This window comes from Telmatherina bonti (assembly GCF_933228915.1).
Source record: "Telmatherina bonti genome assembly, chromosome: 20".
Lineage (NCBI taxonomy): Eukaryota > Metazoa > Chordata > Actinopteri > Atheriniformes > Telmatherinidae > Telmatherina > Telmatherina bonti.
In genome coordinates, this window is record NC_136618.1 from 29761215 (window position 1) to 29777488 (window position 16274).

Sequence of the window (16274 nt, forward strand, 5' to 3'; positions counted from 1 at the left end):
AAGGTTTGATTAATGGATGGCAGAAACTGTTATTATGTGTCAGTATGTGAGAATTATGTTGAGGATTACATCTAGTTTATAGCTTTTGGTTAAAAATGGCCGTTTCCACATGTAAAAGATAAAAAAATGGGAGTTTTGTGTTTTTATGGTAAGCAGGCCCAGTTGCAGAGTTGGTAACCAGAGTGGAGGTGGTTGGGGAAAGGCTGAACCCTCGTGGGATCATCCTGACTGATCACTTAATGCATCCTGCTGTGGGCGAATGGTGGGGAATGGACTGGTTATATCTCTGTCAGGCTGATTGGTTGGGAGAACAAAAAACAATCATACATTATTCAGTTCAATAACAGGATGAAACCCGCCCAACTCACTCCCTCTGTCTTTTACCGACCAATCACCCCTTGTTCCCCTTCGTCATCCGTTTCCTCACTCCCTCAGAGCCCTCACTTTCTTTCTCCTTCATCTTTTTGGGAGTGAGGGTTTGTTTCAGCCCCTCTGGTAAATCATTCATGGAGATGTGATGGGCGGCTGCCTTTCTGTCTCCTGCTGAGGCTGCAGAAATGGGGAGGAGGACGAGAGGGAAGGAGGGGGAGGAGGAAGTGATGACAGGATGACAAGTGGAGGAAGAGAAGACTAAGCAGACAGATAAGGGTAAAGGCAGCGATGCCCTCAAACTAAACCCCTGCTCCGGTCGTCCATGTCGACCAGAAAGTTCAAGTCTATTTTATCCAGATTTCCATAACAAACACAAGTTCTTTTCTTTGTTTTTTATCTTTTTACCAGTTCAGAAGCCATTACAACCCACCACTAGCCTCTATGGTGGGTCTGAATGTTGGGCTTAAAAAACTGTAAACTGGCGCCTCATGCAGCTCAGGATGAGGGACTGGTAAATAAAATGTGATCTGTTGGTTTTTCTTATCGAGGCTATTTATTATGAATTGGCTTGAATTAATCTGTCTAAAGTGTTTTGAGATGACATTGTTGTGAATTGGCATCATACAAATAGAATAGAACAGAACAGAACAGAACAGAATAGAATAGAATAGAATAGAATAGAATAGAATAGAATAGAATAGAATAGAATTGAACTGGCGAGCTGTCCAGGGTGTACCCTGCCTTTCGCCCAAAGACTGCTGGGATAGGCTCCAGCTTCCCTGTGACCATTCATTGGATTAAGTGGTTAGGATAATGAATAAATGAATTGAATTGAACTGAATTGAATTGAATTCATGTGCAATGGTTCAGTCTGAAATAGCTGCTGGTTCGATACTGGTTCCAGGTGATACTGATTCCAGATACTAGTTTAAGCTTTGAGCCTTTTGTTAAGTTTTCCAAAACAGTAATAATGTTGTGTTTTCAACCTCCCAAAAGAGGACTTTGAGGCCAAATCCCATTTTTCCCTACAGCTGGCTTTCCCTGCTCTCATCACTTATAAGAGCATTAAGGTGCCAATTTCTTAGATTTATCTCAGCAATAACTGTTTTATTTGACAGCCCTGATAAGAAATAAAAAATCCAAAGTTTATTTGATAAATGTAGGCTATATGTTTTTTACAATTAACTGGCAACCTTATGAAACTATCTCATGATCCCCTTGGGGGTCGCAGGTATCACCTAGGACTTAAAGGACTACTTTCTCAACCGGCATGCCTTGGGATCCTCTCTGGACAAGCTGGAAGAAGTGGTCGGGTAAAGGGAGATTGTGGCTTTCCCTGTTTTCTGTGTACATCATTGATTGCTAAAGGGTTTTACCAAATCCCAACGGTAGTCTACTGGACTGAGATCTGGTGACTGTGGAGGCCGTTGGAGGACAGTGAACTCATCGTCATGGTGGAGATGATGTGAGCTTTGTGACATGGTGCATCATCCTGCTGGAAGTTTCCATCAGAAGATGCTACACTGTGCTCAGAAAGGGATGGACATGGTCAGCAGCAGGACTCAGGTAGGCTGTGCTGGTTAAACCAGGTCATGTTGGTAGCGAGGGGCATAAAACGGGAGAATATGCCCCCTTCCAAACCATTAGACCAGGGTTGGGGAACCTTGGCTCTTGTTGTGAAAGTTTTCGATGTCTCCCTGTTCCAACACACCAGAGTCAAATGAATGAATCACTGTGCAGATCTTGATTAGCTGATTGATCCATTTGATTTAAATCAGGTATGCTTGACCAGGGATACATGGAAAACCTGCAGGATTCCAGCCCTCGAGGTGGGCCAGGGATACATGGAAAACCTGCAGGATTCTGGCCCTCGAGGACCAGGGTTCCCCACTTCTGCATTAGACCACAAGCAGCAACCTGACAAGGAAGAAAAAGTGGTATAAACCATGACTACATTTTAAGAAAGGTACAAAATTTGGAGCATGATTTAGTACTTCTATCTGTGAGGTAACCAATAGTCCCAACAGTCAGAGATAAAAGTCACACCACAGTTGCCAGTGTCATGAAGCAGTCAACAGCAGTGAGGATAAACTTTACGATACATCACAACATATCAAGTATAGAAGCACACACACCTTTCTGCCAAACTGAACTCCGCCTCCTCTCCTTCCTCTCTCAGGGGAGTCATGACGGGGGAGGGCGCTGTCAACTTGACTGACAGCTCCGTTGGCTTATCGAATTAGTCTGGGCCCACTCGCGGCTGACGGTGTTACCGACCGATAAGTGCAGATTTGTGGGGAATCATAGTGAACCATCAGCTCTGATTTGCTCCAACACAAGATGTTTATGGAGAAGGAGGGAGGGTGAGAGAGCATCAGCAGAGTGGAGAACCAGGCACTTTGTTTGCCCCCTCCTTCTTCATTACAGTACTTAAAGCACTTTGGAGGCAAAAATTTATCTGAGAGGCTGCAGGTTCCAGCAGCTTGCGCTGCGTGTCGATCAATCTGCAGCCATAATACGCATTATGGTTTGTTTGGAGATAAAACACATCAACACTCATCGAGTGCAGTTTCCATTTATAAAGTCAAACAATAAACAGCTCTGCATAAAATTCCCTAGTTTTTCCTCCCAGTTTCATAGAGAAGAGTGGAAAAGTAAAGGACTGATGTCTGGTCTGTTTACTGATGCCGCCTGAGTCAGTAACTGCACTTCCATCATAGTTTTTTACAAAAATAAAGGTGATAATTGTAAAATTTCAACAAAGTATGATTGCAAGTGTTTCCACTGAATGGTGTTTAGTGCATAAGCCATAATTCTCGGACTAATTCTTATGCACGAAAAGGCGAGAATTATGGTTTTCTCCAGGTATTCATGTTTTTTCCAGGTTTTCCATTTGAAACAACGGATTTGTAAAGACTTTTAGAAACCTTTCTCCTTCAATTCCTTTTCTAATTTATTGCAAAGCTTCGTTTTTCTGTTGTTTGCTATCAAAGGATGGCAGTTATATTTGTCTTTGTAACTATTTGTAAAATGATTTACATCTCCTCTTTTGTCCAAACACAACGTGCCATCTTTACTTCATATGAGCATGTCATATTACCTTCACGTCACGTCAGGTGATGTGCAAATCGGAAAAGGTTTCATTGTACTTTTGTAATATATTTGTATATTGACACACCTGAAAAACCATCTCAAGAAAGTGAAAACTTAATAGCTATATTTGAGAGGTTCTCCAAAATGTAGGTGTTTCCATTACCAGTTTCTCACTGCGATATGTAGGTTTTACGTAAAGTGGAAACAGCTTGGGACACCTTCATCTGTTACCTTCATCCTCCAAACTAAACAACTTTTTTTGTTTTTGAGACCTAATCTAGCTGTGTTTAATTGCAGGATGAGATGGGAATTGATTAAATTGGATTTAACATATGTCTTAAGTATGAAAGCATACATTTGATCGACCCTTGAGAAGATAGAACAATCAGCCTGAAAGTAATCCCATGAAAGTATGAAGATGTAAACACCTGGGAAAGGGAGGAGTATACCTGTATTTTATGTTTAATATAAAGCAGCATAAGATACTTTGTAAACTATGTGCAATGACTCAGAAATTCAACAATCACCAGTGAAAGTATGATGCAGCGTTTCTGTGATGGCCAAATTTAAATGAATGCATGCTACTGCTAATATTAATTTATGAGCAAGAGGTGCAAAAGCTACAAACTTGATGATATCATAATGATTATCATTTAGATAATAAAAAAAAAAGTTGGGCATCAATCTGGGATAATAATCAGGAAACACTTTAAGAAACTTAAAAACAGCATCAAATTTACAGAAAACATTTAATGAACACATTGCAGTCCATACCAAGCTAATAAATAAGTCATTCGTTTATATGGAGCTAATGAATTTGTGAGGAGTCCTTTGAGGAAAAATTCACCTAGGTGTTAGTATAAATCTGCAAAAATATTTTATCAAGCAAGTCTGTTGAACAAGGAGCATTTTTCTGACAGGAACACAAGTGGGCTAAAAATCTAACCCTGAAGGACCCCACTTACCAGATCTAACATGATCTGAATCGTACGAAGCCTGAAACTCATCCAAAACTAATGAATCAATCTAAAACTGAGGTGCTCTGATCAACAGCAAAGGCAGAGTTAAAGTCAAGAGTTTTATTCCTAAACTCAGACATTTAAATTCATTCATTCCTTCATTTTCTTAAACTGCCCAATCAGGTCGCCAGTTCATCGAAGGGGGAGATTTTGATTAAAGAAAAAATAAAACGAAGACGAGTAATACAAAAAAAAGAAAAAAAAACAAAACAAAAACCGGACCAGTGGAACTCCAAATACGGACACAGTCAAAGTAAATTGTGTTGTAATTTTTTTTTTTTTTTTTTTTTTTAAAACAATGTTTGCATCTTGGATTGATGTCATTAGACACTTTTCTATTACAGCTAGAATTGTGCAAAGACTAAATATTGCAATAGATAATGCTAATGGAAACACCCACATCTAGAAAAAAAAAGTCTCAAACATTGCTAAAACGTTTTTATGCTCTTATGAGGTCATTTTTCACACATTTCGATACAGAAAAACATTGCAAAAGTGTGATGGAAACACTTTTTCCGCATTTACGTGTCCTCGGACGCAATGTGTGGGGGTTCTGACCAGATCCTTTTCGGTAAAGATGATGCGATGTGGAACAATGAATTTTAGAGTTTTAGAAAAGAAATAAGGGAAAAAGATTTGAAAAGCCGAAGCAAATTCTCTGCTGCAAATAGAAAACCCCAAAACAACGTTACAAGGCTACAAGAGCGCTACATGAGCCGCTATTTTAGTAGAATCTCAATAGAATTTTATGAGAACTGAGGCTTATGTGCTGAACACTGTTCAATGGAAACCCATAAATCGCAATTTGTTGTTTGCCAAAACTTACAAATATCACTTTTATTTTGTGAAACAATGTAATGGAAACGCAGCTATTGTCTGACGGAAAACATGATCGTTATATCGACGTATTGTTACGTCTCTATCATCCGACCACTCCTCAGCCATACTCTGTGATGATGAGCTGCACGTGTTGCTGCAGCTGCTTTGGGACAGACTGGTGGAAACGTGGCAGCCAATCTGCACCAACGACCTCTCCAACGATCAATAAAAACATTCATACACACTCAAACAGCAGCAGTGCAACACTGGAGGGAACGAATGGTGAAGCGTCTTGCTCATGGACTCAACAACTGACCGGGGAAGTGGGATTCGAACCACCATCATTAGACAACCTGCCTGCCCCACTTCTGTCTTGCGCTTAATAGGGAATATAATAAAAATATTATCTTATTAGACTGTATGCACTCCCATTTTTACAATGATGTGTAAATTAGGAATTAATTGTCTGCAAGTATTTATGGTTAATAACGTAAAAAAGGAAATGATTCCATATTTTCCATTAGTTTCCTGAGACAAGCAGCTTTTTTAATTAACTGGATTATAACTGGACTAAACTGGACTGTATCTTTTGAACGTGAAGTTTGTCAAAAGACGTCCATTACTTCCACCTGGCTGTATACTAAACATGACCTGGGGTACAAATATGCTCAGGCTCATGTGAACCTGATTTTGGTGAATTTTCACAACCACCATCAGGGACTGGTATGGTAACATAAAGCTTTGTTTTCCATTAATTCTTGTATAATTTTAATTGATACAGTTTGGAATCACTCGTGAAAATGTGACATTTTTAATTAAAAAAAAAAAAAAACCCACAAACTCTTATTTCCTCATTAAAACATTCTCAGATGTAATAAGACATTTTTTTATCGTTGATCTATTTTCCGTTCTCATTGAAAGTGACATTTACATCATTTAAATGCTTCTAAACTGCGTTTAAAATGTCTTTACACGCTGATCAATGATGGTGGCGCTTGTTAAAATGAATGGAGGGAAGGTAAAACCTCTCGGGACGGCATCACACCTCCTTCAGTTCAGAAACAGAAAACTTTATTGTAAATCACCACGACAGAGCAGCGTCAATCAATACCGGCAGTTATTAAAAGCTGCCTGGCTTCAGGTGGTGGAGACAGCCTGACGGCTGGTTTGTGTTTCTGACGGCAACAAGCGGCCTCAGCTGCCTCATCACATTTTTCTGGATCTAGAGAGGTGTGTTAGCAAAATTTAATATGCTGAGTAAAGACAGCAGATGCATTGCAACGATCAATCACTGTAGACAGATTAAAAAGAGAGCGCTGGTGTCGTGTGAAGGGTGGACGAGTCAAGCGGGGATAAATGTTCACTTTGTCTTTCAGAAAGTCTCCTTTGAGGAAAATGTAGAAGCTTGTTGAATCACCGATTAGATTTTCCTCCATTTGACAACTGGTTTAATCTTCCACAGCTGTGGTTTTATAAACATTAAAAATGTTTTTTAACTTTTCACCTGTACCAGTTGGAGATTAGCAAAGCTGTACTGATGTTGTAGACCTGAGTTGCCTGAAGTCTGCATTCCTGTTCCAACACACCGGGCTTCCATTAAATGGATCCAACAGCCTCTGATATTTTGCACAATCACTGATGAATTTAAGTCAGATGTGTTGGAGCAGGGATGCATGGAAAACCTGCAGGAATTTGGCCCTCGAGGACGGTAGCTGGACAATCCCGCTGTAGAACATGAGTATCAAGTCTGCAGGCCAGTTGAGGACCATTTGACAATTTTTTGTGGTCCTCTATTTCACAATAAGTTTTCATGTTTGTGAGGCTTCCATGTTGTTGGTGTTTACTGTTTTTGCTCAAACAAATGTGACTTTGCAGTCACACAGCCAGAACAAACAAACCACAAACTTACCTGATGTCTACGTCCAGCCAAAAGGGGATGAAACACATGAAAACTATGAGAGGCAGCTGTTTGGGATGCTAAAACTGAGCAGGATGAAAACATTCAGCTTCAAATATGAAGCATGTTTGGAGGATAAAGTAGTTTTTGGTGGATTCTGTTCGCCGCTGTGATGAGGCACCAACTGTACACCACCAAAATCCTTTCTATGGTGAAATTCAGTTGTTTAAATAAGCTATTAAAACTTTACTTCTGGACACTCAAGGATACATTTCTAAATGTCCAAATCTTCATAAATAAGGAGGATAAAGTGCTTTTGTGTACTTTTAGGGCCTTAATATGTTCCTGGTGAGTGGAAAAGCCAACAAGCTTAGACAATCATTGAGGGAAATTAATTGTGTTTTAAGATGACTTTGTGGTCAAGTTGTCATTTATAAATAATGAAAAATTAAATTAAATTAAATTAAATTAATACCTGCAAAGGTAAACTCAGAAGCAGTGAGTTTAACTATAGGTAGATGTCTGTTCACCAGTGTGCTCAGTCTGTCATGTAATCAAGTATGTTTGATTATTGGTGAAAATCACCAAAGAGCCTTTACAGAGAAAATACTGCTGATTGTTATCAGTGTAAATGTTGTGAGAGAATTTATAGAGAGTGTCTGTCAAACAAGGAGTATTTATGTGACAAGAATGCGACTGGGCCTAAATTCTAACCCTGATGGACGCCACATGGCAGATTGGTGGTCATGAATCAGTCTAAAATTGATCCTTAAACTGCAGTGTTGTGATAAACAAAAGACAGAAATAACGTTGCTTGAAAAGAAATCTGGAGCAAATAGCTAAAAATGTCCTAAATTTAGTTAAAACATCCCTCACTGTGGTTAAATTAGGTCATAAACTACAAAAATCTGATTAAATACAGGGTTATAATTGTAAACACTGTTAAATTATGACAAAAATTCACCTGCAGAAACTTAGACTTAATTAAGCACCAGATTTTTATCCAGACATAAATATGAAATTAGTGCTGAGCTAAACACCTGCATTGCACCTTTCTTCTCCATAGACTTCTGTTTCAACAATAACAACAATAACTGAGGAAAGTTCTCCAGCAAGTAAATAACAACTAATAGTTCTTGAAATAGTGGTGCATAAAACGCCTGCATTGCACCTTTTTCCCTCTGAAATCTCCTCTTTCTTTTAGCCTTTCCAGCTCCTAACAGACCTTCCTAACTCTAGTTTTTCTACGCTTCTCTAAAATCCATCCATCTACTTGTTAGAAAAGGACTTTTATCTAAAAGATTATTAAAATGAATGAAAATGAAAAAAAAAGAAAAATACTTATAATCCAATAAATAAATGATAAATTTGTTATATAGATAAATAAATAAATAAATAAATTCAATAAACAAAATTAAATCAGTGTTAAACTGTGTGAAATGTTCCTTCATTTCCACAAATATCCATACAGGTTTAGTTTCGCAAACACCCCAGAACAGCAACTGTGAAATAATCTGCGACCAAAACCATCCGTTAAATGGAAATTATACATGGCGGAAACTGTGACGCTTTGAGGAATTTAATTCTTGAATGAAAATTGGTTTACAAATACAAGTTAAATTACGAATTTGCATGCTGTGTAAAGTAAATGTAAATAAAAAAAATACAATAAAATGACTTAAGAAAATGGCAGCAAAACGTCTGTAAAAAGTTGGAACAGGTGCAACAAAAGGCTGGAAAAGTAACTGGTACAAATCAAATCTACTGGGGGAGCATTACACAACCAGTTAAGTTAGAACTGGTAACAGGTCAGGAACATGACTGGGTATAAAATGAGCCTTATTGATGGTAAGATGGACAAAGGTTCACCTGTCTGAGGCCAAATGTCTAAAATTTTGGGAACAACTTCAGAAAAATGTTCTTTAGTTCCTCAATCTCATAAAGTGTCGAGGGACTTTAAAGGTCCCAGAGGATCAGGAAGAATCTCTGTGTGCCGACTGGTGACCTTGGGACCTTCAGGCACCATTGCTTTAAAAACAGACATGATTCTCTACTGGAAATCACTGCCTGGACTGAGTAAGACTTCCAGTTCACCCTGAAATCCACAAATGCAGGTTAAAGCTCCATCAGGCAAAGAAGAAGCCAAGTGTGAACAGGATCCAGAAAAGTAGAGCTCATTTGGCCTGCCTGCAGTCCAGATGTTCCACCTTTAGAAAACATCTGGAGCATCATGGAAGAGGAGATCCAGCAACAAGGTCCAGTAGAGCAGCTGGAATCCTGCATCAGACCAGAACAGGACGACATTCCAGCAGCTGCTCTCCTCACTCAGTCTGTTCACCCATCCCATGTCTTTGCTTTAGTTTTGTTTCTACATCATCCAGCCTGAGCTTTGCTTCTGGTTTTACTTAAAATAAACTCAGTTCTTTGTCCTGAAGTCGTGTTTGTCCTTTTTCCGATGGATTACCACATCGACGGGGGGAAAGGTTGCTATTAAATTGCTAAAAGAGGAATACTGTTGGACAGTTTTACGCACTGCAGGGTCCTCGCTGTACACACACCGACGCAAGGTCGAACAAGTCTGAGTGTGTGTGTGTGAGAGAGTGTCAGAATGATGTGAAAAAGGAGTTCTCAGCTATACACACACACACACACACACACACACACACACACACACACACACACACACACACACACACACACACAGCTGAACTTCCTAAAAAATGAGCCGCCAACAGCAGACTCCGCAGGCTTGGAGGTTTGAGCCAAGGACAGCAGTGTGTGTGTGTGTGTGTGTGTGTGTGTGTGTGTGTGTGTGTGTGGTTCTTTTCACTGTCATTTAGAGCAAACAGGCACTTTTAACTGTACAAACAGGAGGGTGGATGTGTGTGTGTGTGTTAATTAAAACTGATGACTCTGCCATCAGCTGTTTGCTATTAGAGGAAAAACATTCAGGATGACCTTTACTCCTGATTTCTCTCCTCATCTGCTTCGCTTCGTTCTTCACTTCCCGATCATTGCTCTGTTTTTCTGTCCAGTCACTTTGTGTTCGGACGTTCTGCAGAGTTTCTGACTCCATACCTGCATATAGAGGTAAAAAAGATGCTCCCTCACGTAGGTAAACTGGGATGTCTGCTGCGAACATTGAGTCACTGCGATCATAACTCCATGCAGCATTTTCGTTGCCATTGTTGTTAAGTGAGTTTATCTGCTAGAGGGCAGTGTTGAGTTCAGAGTTTACTTTTGTGTTTTGAGACTTGTTGTCGTGGTACAAAGTTCTTTAAAACCTCACAAAAACATCAACTTCCTTATCTTCTTTGGGCACTTTAATTGGACAGTTTCTGTGTCTTCTCTATATTTTTTTGTTTGTTTTTTGTTGCTGGTTGCGTCTCAGCCATATAACTCAATGCCCCCGTAATTTCTAGTGGCATTGTTCTGTTTTCCACGTCAAGAAACAGATAAGTAAGCTTATTGAAAACGAACAGACCAACATAGGAGACGGACAAAACTGTCCATATGTCTGCGTATCCATCTTCTGTGACACAAATAAATGGGCCTTTACACTTTACGATTTCTGCAGCGGCTTTAGTTTTAAACGTCTGTAGTTGCCTGCCATGGTATCTTAGCTCCTATGTAATGTCCGTTTCTCAGAAACAGGATCAAAAAGTACCAAAAACCAATGTAAACCACATAGTAATGCTGTGGTTATGTGTCGCCATATTGCGTGTGAAGGCACCATTCGCTCACATGACGCTTCACAAACACACACACCTTGAGGCTTGTGCCTGTTCAGCCAATCCTGGTTGCTGTAGCTCCCCATAAAGCTACAGGTGTTTCTCCCCGCCAAATGTGTCTATGAATGTAGTATGTTTGCGGATGGACTGTTATGTTGGATTGGTGAGTCTGTCCCAAGTAATGTGTACTGTTAGCATTAGCATGCTAGTAGCTGTGCCAAAATGAGCTCAGAATAATCTACCCATCTCTCTCTCTGTCTTTCTCTAATATATATATATATATATACATATATATATATATACACTACTCACAGAAAGTTAGGGATATTTGGCTTTCAGGTGAAATTTATGGAAAATGCAATATGTTCATGCTACAGTGATATAATATCATAAAAGTAAGACATTTAAGTAGAAGGATGCACTACTGATCTCCTCATCTCAAAAAATTCATTCAACACAAAAGGTAACAGCAATGGTAGTTACACCACAACAAAAAATTTGAACGTCTCAATATCTCGTCATGTGCCCTTGAGCATCAATTACAGCTTGACAACGACGTCTCATGCTGTTCACAAGGCAACTTATTGCCTGCTGAGGCATGGCATCCCACTCTTCTTGAAGGGCAGCCCTCAGGTCATTGAGGTTCTGGGGTGCAGGGTCTCGAGTCTCTACACGACGGCTCAGCTGATCCCACAGGTTTTCAATGGGATTCAGGTCTGGAGAGAGTGCAGGCCGTTCCATTTGAGGTACACCAGTCTCCAACAGCCGTTCCCTGATGATGCGGCCTCGATGAGCAGGAGCATTGTCGTCCATGAAGATGAAATCAGGCCTGTGCTGTTCATGTAGGGGCACAATCACTGGATTAATGATGCTATTCAGGTAGTATGGGCTTGTCACTGTACCATTCACAAAGTGTAGGGCAGTTCTGTACCAAGTGGACACCCCTGCCCACACTGTAACACCGCCACCACCAAAAGCTGGCCTGGTGACAACAGTGGCTGATGCATAGCGCTCTCCCTGACGTCTCCAACATCGTTGCCGGCCATCATTTCTGCTCAGTGTGAATCGACTTTCATCAGAGAACAGCACTGAGGCCCACTGGTTCCTCGTCCAGCGTAAATGCTCCCTGGTCCATGCAAGACGATGATGCCTGTGCCTGGTGGTGTGGTCAGGTACCCGTGCAGGTCATCTAGCACGCAGACCACGCTGATGGAAACGGTTTGGAATGGTCTGACGTGACACTTGGGTGCCTCTCACCTCTCTTAAACGTGCCTGGAGTTGAGTGGGATTCATCATCCGGTTTCTCAGGGCAGTGTTCACAATGTAGCGGTCATCAGCACGGGATGTGGCCAAAGGACGTCCACTTCTAGGCCTTTCTGTGACTCTTCCAGTCTCTCCATATCTCTGTTGCAACCTGCTGATGACACTCTGTGACACTCCAAGCTCAGTGGCCACTTCTGTCTGAGAACGTCCTGTTTGAAGCATCGCAATGGCAAGGGACTGTTGTTCCATTGTTAGGTGTCGTCTTGGTCTCATGATGTCAAAATGTGAACAGCATGATGAGGACAACCGTTTAAACACCAGCTCTAATTGAACCAGGACATTTATTGGTCAATTCAAGGATCACACACCTGCCGTGATTTTTGCCGTTAAGCTCCTTGTTAGAGAACAGCAACTTGTGCAAAATTTATTGAAACATTTAAGTTGGACATGTGCATTTAAAAGCTTAGAGAAGATCACATTAAGTTCACCTGTACAGGTTTGAATGCATTTTAGGCTTGTTGTGAAATTTCACCCAAAAGCTGAATATCCCTAACTTTTTGTGAGTAGTGTATATATATATATCTATCTATATATATATATATATACCCACGACCCTGAATTGGATTAAGCGGTTTTGAAGATGAATGATGTATATATATATATATATATATATATATATATATATATATATATATATATATATATATATATACATATATATATATATATATATATATATATATATATATATATATATGTATATGTATATATATATATATGAGAGAATAGGTTTATGCCTCATTATTACCTCATTTAGCAACACTGCAATCAATGTTTAGTCTAATAGTGTTTTAAGCACTTCCAGATCATGACTTAATGATTATATTTCACCCATTTTTTATTTGAAAAAATGCACAGTAAAACATTTTTAAGGAGATTTAAAGAATCTGTTTATAAAATAGTCTTACATGAGGCATACTTTTTACAAAACATTTTGGTTCTCATTTTGTCAAGACCTTTATATTTATATTCAGTTTATTGAGGCCAGTTCAATGGCTGACTTGATGTCTGTCACACTAGATAGTCTCATCATATACAGTAAGTATAAACAGGAAATTAATTTTGTGGAATGAATATAAACCAAGCAGCCTTCCCGACCACCAACATTCATACAGCAGTGTTGGTGGATCTGGGGCAAAATGGCGAAAGTCTCGTCCACAGATGCAGCAACAGATTGACTGGGATAAAATGAAATTTGAATTGCCAACCCCTTAATTAACAGGCTAGCCACTCTACCACCTGAGCCGCTGCCACTCCAAGATGGTCTTCATCTTCAGACATACCCTCCTCTGTTTCATTTACATGATTAAAGATGAGTTCCAGAGGTGTCTCTTGTAGACCTGTGCTGATCATTGTTTAAAACTCCGACAGAAAAAAAATGATATGCAGGTGCAGATGGCTGGATTCTCTTTATAGAGTCTTGGATGAAGTTCATCCACAAGAACAGAAAATGCTCTCTTTAAAAGTAATAACACCTGGATTCTCAAACTTCACAGATGAGGTCAACAAAATAGGGAGTGTTTGTGTGTTTGTAATTAGGGTGAAATACTGTATGTATCCCAGCTGTAAAATAAGCCAATCAGTATTTGGCACATCTGGCCCTGTAAAGCCTTCTTAATCTGCAAAAATGTGAAAAGAATCATTTCAATTTAAAAGTTTATTACATTTATTAAGCCAATTAGAAGAAGTCTAATTCCCAAAAATACTTTTAACTATTCCTTTTTAGATATTTAAGGCACAAAACAACAGAAGGTTGTTCAAATGGACATTAATACAACAGACCAACAGTTGGTTTTCAGTCACACCTGAACATTAGTAGGAACTAGCAATAAAATATATTTATGAATACTATTTATTTATTTATTTTATTTTAAAGTATTATTGCAAGTTGCCATTTTTTTACCTAGCCAGCATGTCCTTGTGGGGCCCATAAGGATTCAGTTTAGCCTATGTGGGTACTGAATGGGTGTGGGCTTGAACTGGGCAAATTTCGCTGGTAGCATGTAGTTTCATTCATGGTCCCCATATATGAAGCCCATGAGGGCTGTATGAGCCCCATAAGTGATTTAGGTGGGCTAAGTGGGCCAATGTGGGCTGGTTAAATGGGCCCCAAGTTTGGCCCCAGCTGAAACCCAGTCAGAACCAACTTGAAACCCGTACGGGCAAACACAGGTGAAACCAGTGTGGAAACTGTGGACAATATGTGTTGGGTCCCTTATCAAATTTAACCCCTACGTGTCCCATAGGGACATGCTGGCTGGGTTCCTCTCTGTAATCTTTCAACAGCTCAGAGAACACAATTCAAACAACATGAAATTGGAAAGTGAAGAGTGAGTTATTTCAACACTTTTGCAGACTTTCTTAGTGATGAGCCTTCTAACTATTACTAACTCAGCTAGAATCACACTGAGCTCTTTCTGGCAACTAAGGAAACATTCACAATAGCCTTTTTTCATTCAAATCAGAGTCTGTTTGCTTGGAAAGTCTGCTTGTTTTGGAGAAACGTGAATGCGCCAAAGGAATTCTGATTTGGATCAAAGAAATGGACCTGGTCTGCCTACAAACACAGGTCTTGGTCCGTTTCAAGCGTTCCAAATACAGGAAGCAGATTACCAAATAAAACACTTCCTGCATTTGGCATAGTATTGCATTGTGGGTAAATACAAAGTAATGGTGTAAAGAGTCGTCTGCCTCATCTGTTGTTCATACTGTGTCCATTGTTGCAGTGTATTTCTGCAGTAAACTTGCATGAGAAAAAATAAAAACTTAAAACAGCGATAGTTTTGTCTCTATGTTTAGTTTATAAGTGGAGGAAACAGATTTTTCTTCTTCATGTGGGTCTTGTCCTCTCTTTTGCTTAATATTAGTGCAGCATCACCTTTGGTGAGAATGATATTTCTAAAGGTTTGACTTGTTTCACCAAATGCAGCAAGAACACAATCTCGGTCACCATGGATACACCCCCCTACAACTGAGCCGAGTCCCCAATCGGACCAAGTCCAGCAGAGTATCCAGATGTGAATGCAGCCCAAAAGTGAATATACTGGCGACTCATGTCTTATCGTTAGGTCTGTCCCTTTCTCCCTTTCCCTTTCTTCTTTTGATAAAGTCTTCTTGCCGTTTTTTTAGCTGAAAGCATAAAGTGAAACTCAGCAGAAATGTTACGTTGTGTCTCAAAAGAAAAAGTTGTAAGTTGCAGTTTCTAGGCCGTCTGACGCTGCTGGTAATGCATGACACAGGTGCCATTAAAACAAATCAGTAACGCATTTCAAGGTTGGACAAATTAATTGTTGCCTTTACAGACGTTGTAAGTGTAATTTAACCACTAAATGTTCGTCAATATTGATCACAACTCTTGTGAGTCAATATACATTTAACATATCAGATTAGTTTTAAGCTGATACACTACCACTGAGGAACCCGAATTAATTGAAATTCAAGCTGTTTAAGTTAAGTAAGTACAGTAGCTGGAAACAGTACAGCGGTAAGTCGTAAACTTTCATTGGGATTAAGTAATAGGTTAACAACAAGAGACTGCAAAGGTTGTTTAAGCCTTGAAAGCCTTGTTCCAAATATTGTCCCACCTTTTCTAGATCACTTCCAACTGTTCTGTCTGAACACAAGCAGTGCTGGAACAGAAAGGACAACGTTGCCATAGAAACGCCATTAAAAAAAAGGAATTAAAAATGGAAGTGTAGCAGATCATGATAACATAAAAACATAGGTCTTTCACCATCAAAACGAGTCTCACAAACTGGAGGAAACTCTGGCAGAAAGAGGTCTGTATGACCCAAAACCACAACAGGTCAGTAGACAAAGCTTCTGTTTATAGGCAGCTTATTGGAGCAGTTTGTATCTAGTTGTACAAATGGCATGTATGTTGAGCTAATATCTTCAAAAGTGGCTTCGATCATTTTTTTTTGTTTTTGTTTTATGCTTTTATTTCAGAGAACATCGAGACTTTGAAGGTCTTGAACTGCTACTTCAAAAAAAATTAAAACATTATATTACCTGATAAAC

The 16274-nt window shown here is 39.5% G+C and overlaps 1 protein-coding gene across 1 annotated transcript in view; it reads right to left on the reverse strand.

Annotated features, from left to right (window-relative positions):
• Positions 1–16274, reverse strand: part of fars2 (phenylalanyl-tRNA synthetase 2, mitochondrial) — a 222860-nt gene that overhangs the window by 56283 nt on the left and 150303 nt on the right. The gene's annotated exons all lie outside the window — the stretch shown is intronic.